We start from the raw sequence: 12,743 nt of genomic DNA on the forward strand, positions 1-12,743 counted from the left end.
CATGAAGGTGGTAAGGACACCCTGGGCTTCCTTTGAGTATGGCTAGTTGACCCGAGCAGAAGCATCTTTTGCTCAGTTTGGTCTGAGAAGGAGTCACTCAGGAGTAACACTTTGTGAGAAGTAAAAATTAAGTTGTGATTTTAGTTATGTATATTGGGGGCCAGGGATCCTCCTGAGGTGGGAGAGAAGGAAGCTAATTGCTGATACCCTAGTGCAAAGCCAGCTGAAGACATGGGTAGCAGCCAAACTTTTCTTTCTCTTTCATCTACTAAACTCAAAGTTCTCCTGACAACTACTGTTTTCAGCACCTAATAAATGCCAGGCACTGTGCTAGACATCGGGGTACAGAGGTTAGCATGAGAGACAGACACCCTCTAGCCCTTCGGAACTCACACTGTACTGGGGAAAGACGGGCATCCACCAAAACATCCGTAAATGAATTATTTTATTTTATTTCATTAAATATTACAAAGGCACATAGGTACAATTAATAGCCAATCTACCTTGGCTATTAATCTAAATGGGGTTTAGAAAGTTTTCCTCAGGAATTTATATTGATAGTGTGATCTGATGAATGAGCCAAAGTTAGAGAAAGAGAACTCTAGGATTCAGCCCAGAAAAGACGTCTGTCACATGACAAATGAGGCTTGGAAATGCCCTTGGTAAGAGGCTTTCAAGATAGGATAGAATCTCATTGTTTTGAGGCCAGTGTTTCTAAGCATCTAATCATCTAGAAAGAGGGGCTGGATTAAATTATTAGGACCAGCGCCCCCTCCAGCAGCCCTGTGATTCTAGTCCTTTCATTCGTTCCATCATTACAGGGCTTTCTTTACTTACCACGTAGACAGAAAGAGGGCAGAAGCTGGTTGAGAAGGGCCAGAGAGCTGTTGTCCTGAGCACTGGGATACTTGAGTACTCTTCAAGTATCACATGCTGGTCATGCAAAGGCAGAAGGCCTGGAAGTGTCTAGTCTGTTGGCACATGGTGGCTTGCAACTGGGAACCAAGGGGGCTTGTTCCTAGACTAGGCAAGAGTAAATGAGAGCAGGTGGAACTTGAGTTAAAGTGGAGTTACAAAACACAGAGGAGAGAATAAAGCTGAGCAGGACAAGTCACTTGGGATTGGACCCAGGAACATGCATGGCGAGAAATCACCTGAAATGCACACGAGGTGGTACAGTTGGCCACCAGGGGGTGAGCACCCAGTGCTAGGCAGCTCCAGGCTTCATCACCTGTGGGCCAGTTGGCTTGGTTCTTTGTGTACCTTTGATCCAGCTGGAAGTCTTGCAAATGCCTGCTTTTGGTCATCAGAGGATCTGGTGGAAAGGATTAGTACAGCTCAGAGTTCATACTTACTTCGAGAGTGAATGCATGTCCCTTGCACATGAGGGACATCTTTTTATGGCAATGAAGTATATTTTAGTGAAGGTTTAAGTCTAAATAATGAGAAGAAATAAGAATACAGATGAAATAAATAAAAATCAGGGTTTATGTGCCACTTAATAGCTATGTGATGGTAAGTAAATTACTTAATCTCTATGTACCTCAGTTTCTCATCTGCAAACAGGAAGCAATTATAATACTAGAGTATTATAGTAGAGTTTAACTTTGTAGAGTTATTAGGATTTAATGCCTTATTCACAAGGTACTTGAGATGGCATTTGGTGCACAGGAAAGGCCATATTTATTTTTTAAATAAATAAATGTAATCCTGAATTATATAGCCCAGGCATTTACCTGCTATAATTACAGTTCAGATCAAGAGCTCAAAAGTCTTTTTTTTTTTTTTGACTGTGTTAAGTATCAAGTACTTTGAACCGAGTGAGAGAAAGATTTTTGAAGAAATTAGTCCTACACGAAAATTAAAAACAAATGAGAACTTGAACAGAAAAATCAGTGCATCAATATATTTAAGGCTATTTATGTTAGTGGCTGATAAGTTGAGAACTACAGGATGTCCTAAAGGCCCCATACATATGTACACAGGGAAAAATGGGAAATTGCAGCTAAATGTGACTTTATTTACAAAATATTCATCACAAAATTTTACAAAATATTTCTCTGTGTGGTGGTATATAAATATTAAAAATGTAAAATATGAGTTTTTAAATTTTTCCTTATTTATGGTGACCTTCAGGATACCATGGAATCAAATATCACATTGAATTTTAGAAATTTTTAGGTGGGGTTGTACCCATCCCAATAAAATAATTTATAGTACCCCTTGTTTTCTAATTTTCTTGTTTCAAAACTATAGGAAATAGCCTTTGGATTTCCAAACACATGTTCCAAATCACCACACCCCTTGATAGAAAAAGACAAGAGTTTCAAAATCATCTTAGGATAGATCAAATTGGTTAAAGCCCTCTGATGAGGTCTCCTTGTTCTAAACATCTGGGAGCTGCTGTTTCTGCACGTAGGATCCCACTGTGCCTGGACAAGGAAAGGGAAATACTGTCTGCCTGCATCTTGCTTCTGTGTCTTGGCAACTGGCTGTGTGAGGAGGACTGTTGAGCCACACAGGGAGCCTATGGCAGCCTCCTTAGGGGACCGGGCTTTCCTGACGAGTCTCAGTCCAGGAAGACAAACAGAGGAGGAACTCAGGATTTAGCAACTCCAGAATCAAAAGTCAGCAAAGATCATGAGAATTGCTCCCACAGAATAAGGACTGTAAATCTCAGAAATCGACCACCAGTGAGGCACCCTTGCAGACCTAAAACAGGGGGCACACTAATTTACAAAACCTCTTTTTCGCCTCTGCCCAGAACTGGGAGTAATTGTCATGAGAAGAGCTGGTTGAAACTCCTCTGTGAGCTGTTCAGGGAGACAGGAAAGACTGAGAGTTTAAGGACAGTCCCAGGAGAAATGTCTGAGGCCACTGAACTGCCAGACCATTGACTACTAAGAGCATATTTAAATTGAGTGACAACCCTTCTAACTTGGTAGTATTTAAAAAGAGAAAAGAAGAGTAATGAGAGGTTGGACCTACTTTCATTTTAAAGTGAGTTTTCTGGCTTGGCACCCGTAGCCCAGTGGTTACGGCGCCAGCCACATACACTGATGTGTATGTGTACATAGCTGCCTGGTGGGGTCAAACCCAACCCAGGCTAGCTAAACAACCATGACAACTGCAACAAAAAATAGCCAGGCTTTGTGATGGGGTACCTATAGTTCCAGCTACTTGGGAGGCTGAGGCAAGAGAATCACTTAAGCCCAAGAGTTTGAGGTTGCTGTGAGCTGTGATGCGATAGCACTCGAGAGAGGGCAACATAGTGAGACTCTGTCTCAAAAAAAAAAAAAAAAAAAAAAGAGTTTTCTGTTTCAAACTCATATCCCGTTCACTCTTACCTAACCTCTGGCACGTCTCAGCCTGGAAATCTCACCCAAGGTCACTTCCCTGGTTAACTCTCCCTGCCAGGTACAGAGTTTAAGTTCTACTCTCCCTCATGTGGCCAGAATTCCCTGCAGAACTTCAGCTCCTTTGTAGCTCATTGTCACTGCTTCAATTCTCTCTTTTTTAACAGATGGAAGAACTGAGTCAGGGACACAATCCTTAACAATGTGCACAAAAACACTATCCTTCTATTTCCAGCCGATGCCTGAACTGTTCCAGCTCTTGTGGAGGTTGGTTGTGTGTGCACAGCCGAGGGAGGCTGCAAGTGAGCACCTTGGGGTGCAGCTCAAGGTGCCTTCAGAGGGCCCCATTCCAGGGTCATCACTCTGGAGAGATAAAGGAGGAAGCACATTGGCTTGTCTGTGTCTAGCACGTCTTGGGCTTTAACAGGAAAGATTAAGCTTTTTAGAAACAATTAGACCTCTCCTAGCTGAAAATAAACTTGAGAGCTCTCCTGAGAGAAGGGATCTCACCCTTTACTGAGGAGAGATGCTAATTTGTAATGTCAGCAAAGTTTTTATGTTTCAGCAATGGGTTTAGCTGTAGTTATACTTAGTTCTATGCCATTAGTGTCCACGCTTCAACTCCCGGATGGAGACTATTACTTCTCCCTGCCCCTGAAGGCTGGGCCCCAGGAGGGGAGCGTGGGGATGCTTCCAGATTCCTTCTCATCTGCTCCTTCTGTGGACTCTGCCGTGCGCCCTTCCCCTCTCGGAGCACTCTCACTTTGTCATGTTAGCACTCCTTCTGCTAGTCAGATTTCTCAGGCCCATACTTGGTAATCATGTCTTATTTCTATAACCGATCCTTGAAAAAAAATTACCCCACATCTCTGGGGCTCAGCCTTTCTTTAATCTCAGCTCCAGCGTTTCCCCGTCTTCCCAGCATGACAGCATGGACCTGTAGTCAGACTGTCTGGCTTCAAAACCCCATCCATCCACTTGCTGGCTGTGTGACCTGTACAACTGACTTAACCTCTGCATGGGTCTCAGTGTCCTCGTGGGAAAAAGGTTGACACTGCACAGAATTATTTTGAGGACCAAGAGTTATATGCATGTAAAGAACTTAAAACAGTGGCGGGCATATCAGAGGAGCTTAGACTGGTCAGGGGCTATTGTTGCTACTATTGCTGCTGTAATTCAAAACCTACCTGTACGTCCTGCATGTACCTGGAGAGCATCTGTGAGCCAAGTAGTGATACATGATGTGTCGTCTGAGCCTTACCACAGCTCTCAAGGTAGCATTCCACTTATCTGATTGTTGCTTCATCACAAACTACCCCAAACTTGGGGCATTAAACACCCACCATTTTATCATATGCATGAATTCTGTGATTCAGGAATTCTAACCAGACAGTGAGAGCGGCTGCTTTTTCACCCTGTCTGGAGGAGCCTCAGCTAGGGTGTTGCAAACAGCTGGGGGCTGAAATCAACCAGAAACTTCTTCCCCCACATGCCTGGCACCTGAGCTGGGATGACTTGAAGGCTGATTTTGCCCAGGACTGATGCCTGGATCCCCTGCACACAGCTTAACCACGTAACTTTCGGTCTTCTCAGATTATGGCAGCTGGGTTCCAAGGGTAGTAACCTAACAGAGGGCATCTACTGTATTCAAGAGCACGAGGCAGAAGCTGCAAGACCTTCCATGACCCAGCCTCGTGAATTAGGGAGCAGCACTGCTGCTTACTTGATTGGCCAAACCAGTCACAAGCCTGCCCAGAGTCAAGGGTAGGGAGCATAGATACCCTTTTCAGATAGGGTATCAATGAATGTGGTCCTTTCTAAAAACTGCCACAGACAGATATTATTATCACTCATTAAAATGAAGAAATAGAAAAGAGATAAAGTAACTTACAAAAGATAACACAGGAGGTGGGAGTATCCAGATTTGAACCCAAGACCTATGTCAGGCATGGGCTTATTCTTATTTATTCTGCTAAGTACTTTACACACTTTCAATATAGAAACAAATGCCCTGTCCAGTTCTACAAAATTCTTAGCTGTTTTTCCTTTAAATATTGCTTATCTGCCAATTCTTCTATTCTCTTTTTAAAAATTCACTAATTCTCTCTTTGAGTAGATCCAGGCCAGAGTTCTTTAAGGCTTTTTGTTCTTTTCCAAGAACTTCTAATTGGTTCTTTTTCATAGCCATGTATTGTTTTTAGTTCTGCTTACTTTTGTCTTATAATTTAATGAATATTTTTAAATGATACTTATTCTTTTTATCTCTTTCAGGATTCTAAACTCAACTTGAGAAAATATCAAAATTGTATTAGCTAAAAAGCTCTTATTAAAATGCATCCTGGGGGCAGCACCTATGGCTCAAAGGAGTAGGACACCAGCCCTATATGCCAGAAATGGTGGGTTCAAATCCCCTGGCAAAAAAAAAAAAATGCATCTTGGCATTCACCTGCCCTTGCTCCAACAACAGATTTGGCCAATTAAAATTGAACCCAGACATCTTTATTTTAGATGCTCTTCCAAGGCAATGTTGACCCATTGCCCATCTGCATTCCCTCCTCTTCCTGCTATCCCTGTTCTCAGTGCACATACTCTACCTCACGATTGGGATTTATGACTTTAAAACATGGATCAAAAGTATAGCAGGCCTGGATTTTGTTTGTTTGCTTACCTTCAGTCTCCCCCAATTCCAAGTAGCACTATTTCCAACGATATACTGGGAATATGGATTCTCTGGGGTAATTTAGAACATACTACCTGAAATCTGGGGAGACCCAGATTCAATCATCACCACCTTCATTTCTGCCAAGTTAATTAAGTTATTCAGAGGAAGAAAGGAATTGTGATTCAAAAGGAGAGAGATTTCATAGCCCTCAGAGGGACCAACATGGGATGGACACATGGCAGGTATATGCTGAGACTCAGAGTCACATCAGAAGACAATCAAGATGGGCCATTATTCCGCAGAGGCCTTAGCCGGCCAAGAAATAGCCATGAGGAAGAGATTCAGGATGACAGAGGAAGGGTGTGGAAAGGGCAGGGGATGAAGGAGCCCTGAAATAAAGTTTAACTAATTGATCATATCAATTCTGGTGAGTCTTAGTGCTTACAAAATGGTTGGTAGAAAAGAATTGCTGTTCACCTTTTCCGATATGCCGTGGGTTTCTTAAAAGATTTCCTTGGAAGAGAAGAAAAAGGTCTTAGAACCCAATTCACCTGCCATGAATTGCTCTTGAACTTACAGCAAATAACTATTTTCCTAAATTGGAGTTGAAATATGACTGGAGGTTTTTCTCCCCTAGCTAACATGCAGCTGTGTGCTTCTTTATTCAAATCCGATCGAGAAAAATATTCACTGATGAAAGGCCAGGGGGTGATGGTTTTGATCACCATAAGTTTTGTTTAAATAACAAGTTCCTTTAATAAACTGAAGTTCTGATAGGAGTTTTTTAAAAAAGCAAAAGCAATTTATATAAAATCCTCCAAGAAAATAATTCCTTCACAAAAGAATACATTATTATGATGTACTCTACTATTCACTCTTGAACTCATAAAATATTCAGTTTTAACATCTGTTCAAAAACTAACAGACGTTATTGTCTAGAGTAGTTTTAAGTTTACCAAAAAAATAAGCAGAAAGCACAGCACGTCCCCTTAAGTCCCATCTTCCTTGCCTCCCTCTCCAGACAGGCGGTTTTCCATTAACAGTTTGCATTGGTGTGGTACGTTTGTTCCATCTGATGAACCAGTACGGAAACATTGACTAACTGAGGTATGTGGTTTACAGTAAGGTACATTCTGCGATTTATGCAGTTCCCTGGGTTTTAACAAGCATATAATGTCATATCTTCACCATTATAGTATCATACTGTATATTTTTTAGTATCGTATGTTTCATAGTTTTCTCAGCCTAAAAATCCCTGGTACTCCAACCGTTCACCCTTCTCGCTGCTTTCCCACTGAATAGCAAACCTTTCCTTCCCCCCATCTCTGTGGTTTGGCTTCTCTGGACTGTCAGCTGCTGGGATCATACAGCACTGGGCCCTTTCAGGCGGGCTCCTTTCGCTCAGCAATATGCGTTTAAGGCTCCTCCACGTCGTGTCATGGCCTGAAAGCTCATTTATTTCTATACCTGAATAATATTCCATCGTATGGGATGCACCATCTTTTATTGATCCATCCCCTACTGAAGAATACATTGCTTTCCAAGTTTTACCAAAGATGAACAAAGCTACTGTAAACATTTATGTCCACCAAGGTTTTCAACTCGTTTGGGTAAATATCAAGGAGCATGATTGTACTTCACTTTGTGGGAAACTTCCAGATGACCCATTTTTTAAAAAATAGTCCTTCTTTTAGACTTCGTGATGTAAGTTCAGGGCACTTTTTAAAATTCTCATTCCTATGTCAAGAAGAGCTGATCATAGACAACAGAATAAAATATGTGATCGTATATTGTCTATTGAAGAGTAAATAAGAGTAACTATTCCTTCTATTCTTTCTTTCTTTCTTTTTTTTTTTGCAGTTTTTGGCCGGGGCAGGTTTGAACCCACCACCTCTGGTATATGGGGCTGGTGCCCTACTCCTTTGAGCCACAGGCACTGCCCCTATTACTTCTATTCTTTGTAAACCAAGGAAATAGTGAAATAGTAGTGGTGGGAACATCACTGTGATAACTCTGCCCCAAAGACGTCTCCAAGAGCTTCACACTCCTACTGAGTAGTCCCCTTCCATGCTAGATCTGGGCTAGGCTTGTGACCACTTCAGCCAACAGAATGTGGCAAAAGTGATGTTGTGATGATTCGAAGCCTAAACTCTAAGAAGGTCTGGTGACTTTGGTGACCTGCTTGGTACTTTGGGCTAAGTCACCATGTAAAATCTGGGTACATTATGGTGAAGCCACATGGACGGAGAGAGGCCCTAAGACAATATGAAGAGAAAGCGTATAATGTCATATCTCCACCCGTCCAGTGTGCCAGCTGAGCCCTGCTGAGTCATTTTCCATCCATCCCTGCCAAGGCACAGACATAACAGTGAATCTTGGTGAACATTCCAGCCCACCAGTCCCCAGATGACTGCAGTCTTACCTGACATCAGGCAAAGCAGGAGAATCATTTAAGTGGACCCACTCAACCTACAGAACCACTGAGATAATAAAATAGATGTTTTAAGCCACTAAATTTGGGAGTAGTTTGCTATGCAGCAATAGATACTTGAAAAAATCACTTACATTGCTTTCCCTTTATTTCTTTATTTCTCTCTGTTCACTAATTTCTCAAATAGTCATGTTGTGAAAATAAATTTAATTTGGTAACAGTTGTGTTTAGTTTTTTTTATTTTTAAATCTATTATGGAGGCTGTCTCTAGTGAGCTCTAGTCGCTCTGTTCTTTCCCTCCCACCCATGCCTTCCTGGCAGTGTAAGCTGGTGCCCTGTAACTCTTCAGAGCTCAATGATGTCCATCACTCCCTCTGTTGCACTGGTGAGAGCAATGTGAGATTTGAAGTTAGCCAATTGATGTTAATGCTCAGCTTCACACTAATTAGTGATCAAAACTTCCTCATAGATTATCCTATGAAACGTAAAAAAAAAAATGCTTAGAAAGCTCAGCCACAGCAAGGCCAGGTGAGTACAGTTGAACCTCTGTAGCTGATCACTCCTTCTCGACCCCCTCCTTAAGTCGGCCTAATTTTCATAGTCTGGATATGCACCACATGTATGTATCAGTACAGTAAGCCTACTTCCTTACGTTGACCACCTCTACATATTAATCAGTTTGTTACAGTCCCTTGGGTGGTCAACTTACAGAGGTTATATTGTATTGCAATGGGGAAAGTTAGAGTAAATTGAAATCCACAAGAGCATGAAATTGAAAAATTATTAATTAGACCTTTGAGAAAATATACTCTTCATAGGAAAAAGCACTACATCTAAATATATTTTCTTCCAAACACTGGTCTTTTCATCACACTAATTTCTCCGCATATATGATGTACATGTCACCTCTCCAAGTCATTAGCCTCCTGGCTGTATACTACTGATTCATTTGACCAATATTTACTACATTTTTTACATGTGCCAAACATGGATCATCACAGATGAAAAGAAATGAGAAAGAGAGAGAGAGCTCTTTATCTCAACCAATTTATACTTCAGTGAGGTAGACAGACAAGCAGGCAAATTTTGATTAAAATGCAGTTTAAATACCATATGAGGATAGAGCAACATAAAGAAATAAAGGATATCTTAGAAGAAAGGCAGAATGAGAGGTTAGGGGGAATTTCTGGGAATAAAAAGATTGAGATTGGGACCATATTGTGAAAGATGAGAGTTCTGGTCCGCCCACCCTGGTCTTCTGTCCACAGTCTCTTTGTCAGTGTTCAGCCAGGGCAAATTTTTATTGAGGATTGTCTGTAGGACTACAGCATAAACTGGATTTCCCTCACAGCCTATGTCGTGGCTCAGGAAAGACTGCACTAGTCAGACTGTTTAGAACACAAAGATGGAGTTTTCCTAATCAAAATTCCATTTTGATATAGAATTAAGGCTCAAGTAAGTCAGCTTAGTTTTACAGGAACCTCCACCTTGTCCCAACATCTCTTTTCCCCAGAAAGGCAATGACACTTTCTTCCCCTCAATTCTTGATGCAGATATTTATTACAACCCCTGCCTTACTTCGGTCCTGAGGTAAGTTACCCAGCGGGTTTTTATGTTACTAGAACTACATTTTCTTTTCTCCGTAGTGTGGGTTCGCATGTCACCTTGGAGATTCTTAGAATGTAGTGGTGCCATTGGTCTCATGCTCCCCCTTTCCAAGGGAGATTAGCCACATGCGATCATGGGATCACCATCATGAAGTCTCCAATTTCATTACAAAGTATTAGGCAGCCTCCTCTTTAAGTGCTCCCTTGGCTGCTCAGCATGCGGGAAGACAATTTCTTGTAAAGGCTAATATTCCTGGATTATTTACTTTACAGAGGATAAGACTCAAGATAGCTAGTTTAAAAGTCCGAAACTGGTGACCTGCAGGACAAATTTGACCAGCGGATAAGTTTTGTTTGGCATTTGTGGTACTTTAAAATATTTTGCGTAACTTATCCACAAATAAAATTTGGAAGATTTCTGATACAAATTCAAATTTCTAGCTTCTTCTAAAACATCAGAGGATCTGGCCTAATGTAGCCCCTGTTCCAACTGGGAATCAACTATCATGGAGTGACAGCTACCCACAAAATACAAACAAGGGCTTTATCTCACCTTAGCCCCTACCCAGGAATCACATTCTGAACTCCACAGGCATTTGATTTCCCATCCCTGAACTGGTCCAACTCCCTCACTGTACAGATAAGAAAACGAGACCTAGAGAGACCGTAAACCTTCCTGGTCTGAGATATAGCGATTTGTACAATCAAGTCCAGACCTTGAACCAGAGCCAGGTCTCCTTGCTCCACTTTCTGCTTCCTGGTGCCGCCTTTTTCTGTTACTCTTTTCCATGGCTAACTGCTCCCTGGGACGAGCTGCTTCAGGCCCGCGTCCCAGCGCGGAGGGTAGAGCCCCTCAACACATCACAGTCCACGCAGTGAGCATGGCTTGGATCCTAACATTTTTATTTGAAGAGGCTGATTATTTTGACTTGTCCCCCTCCCATATCTATTCCCCACCCCTCCCCCAGGGCACACTGTACAGATAAGAAAGGAACAGACAGTTGTTTCTTGTGATTGCACATTTATGTCCCACAAGAAGGTGTGTACTTTCTCCTCACAACAACTTTTAGTTACCTTGATGGGGAGAATTCACTGGAAATACATATTATGTCAATGTCACAGATTGATTCTGCAACACAGATACAGTGGGGTTTCTCTTTTTCCTTTGTTCCTGGCAGAACATAGTTACCAAAAATTACACTTACAATCATGACTTCATTCCAATAAAACATTCCATCAACTCTTGAAGAGAAGAAACTTGTTAAGTGGTGAGATGGAGCTGTGACTACAGATCACTCCTTCACACTAGCCAGGAACAGTAGGAGATTTCCAAGAGATAAGCCTTCCCCCTTATCTCAACATATTGGTGGATTGTTACAAGTCTTACTCATACCCCAGAAAGCTAATTAACAGAAAATACTTTCTCTTGATTTTTAGTGAATGGGAGTCACATCTCAACAAAAACATGAAAACTTCAGATTGGCTAGAGCTTTTTATAACCTTTTTCCTCCCTCAAGAAGTGCCCAGGACTTCACAATGAGCCTCACTATGCCAAGGTTAATTTGGCACCTCCGTTACAAAGAGCGTGTGCAGACTGTGACAGGCTTTCAGGGAAGCTCCTTTCCCTCCTTCACTGGCGTTTGGGAAGAGAAGCTCTGGGGAGCTGGGGAGCTGGGTGCTATGACAGATTAAACTTTCATGCAAGAAAATAAATCCTGCACATTTGGTGTACTGCTTTAAACTTAAAGACCTCTTTGGACCTGAAATTGTAAGGTAAGGAGGGTTTAGCCATCATTCTTGAACTTTGAAACTATTGATTGAATGTAATTTGAGGAGGTTCCTTGAAACTCTTTGTTGTTTAACTGTGAAACTTTAATATGCTGCCTAACGCCCTGGCTTTAAGAATAACAACTCCCTGTCAAGCGTGCACACATTGCTCTGAATTAAAGGGGAGGAAAAGCACTGCTATTTAAAACATAAAATGTCTTGCGTCATGAAACAATCATGTAAATTTGTTGTACTTTTACACATGTGTGGAAGTGTTCTGGGTGGGCTCGGTTTTCTCTCTGCATTCAGTCAGTAGAATCAGTACGGTCTAAAATAGGATCAGATTATCTTTGCCACTTGAAAGTGGGTCTGGGTGAAGGACCGATCTCACAGAGAGCAAACCCTAGTGGAACCCTGACCAAAGTCATTCTAGATCTGTGAGTCCTGGTCCTCAATGCCCCTTGGTGCTCGCCTAGGCAACCCCGCTGTGACGACTGTGTTGGCAACTGCGCTGTAAGTTGTGGGAAATGTGTTGGAATCAGCTGTTGGTGTGTACAGGCCAGTCTCTTGTGATTGTGGCAAATAAAATTGGGAACCTGGAGGTTATTAGAGTGCAGACTAAGAGCCAGGGATTTGTCAGCCGTAACATGATGTAGAACAAGTTCAAAGTATATAGAGCATTATTTGTCTCATGTTGTTAACAACAGCCAATCTTTTTGTAGAAATTTACAGGCACTTGCAATGTTTTTGTTCACGTTTGATCTGACCCCAAAGGTAGAACACTTGATGCTGTTAGCGGTCTAACTGATCTCTAAGAGGGAGTCGCTGTAAAATCTTTACCCCTCACAGGGGAAGACAAGGTGTTGAGTTTTCTTTTTGTGCTCTGAGGACCCTGAAAGAGAAGATGTGGACTATAATCA

This window comes from Otolemur garnettii, unplaced genomic scaffold (genome assembly GCF_000181295.1).
Source record: "Otolemur garnettii isolate 467f Iridium unplaced genomic scaffold, OtoGar3 scaffold00167, whole genome shotgun sequence".
Taxonomy (NCBI): Eukaryota; Metazoa; Chordata; class Mammalia; order Primates; family Galagidae; genus Otolemur; species Otolemur garnettii.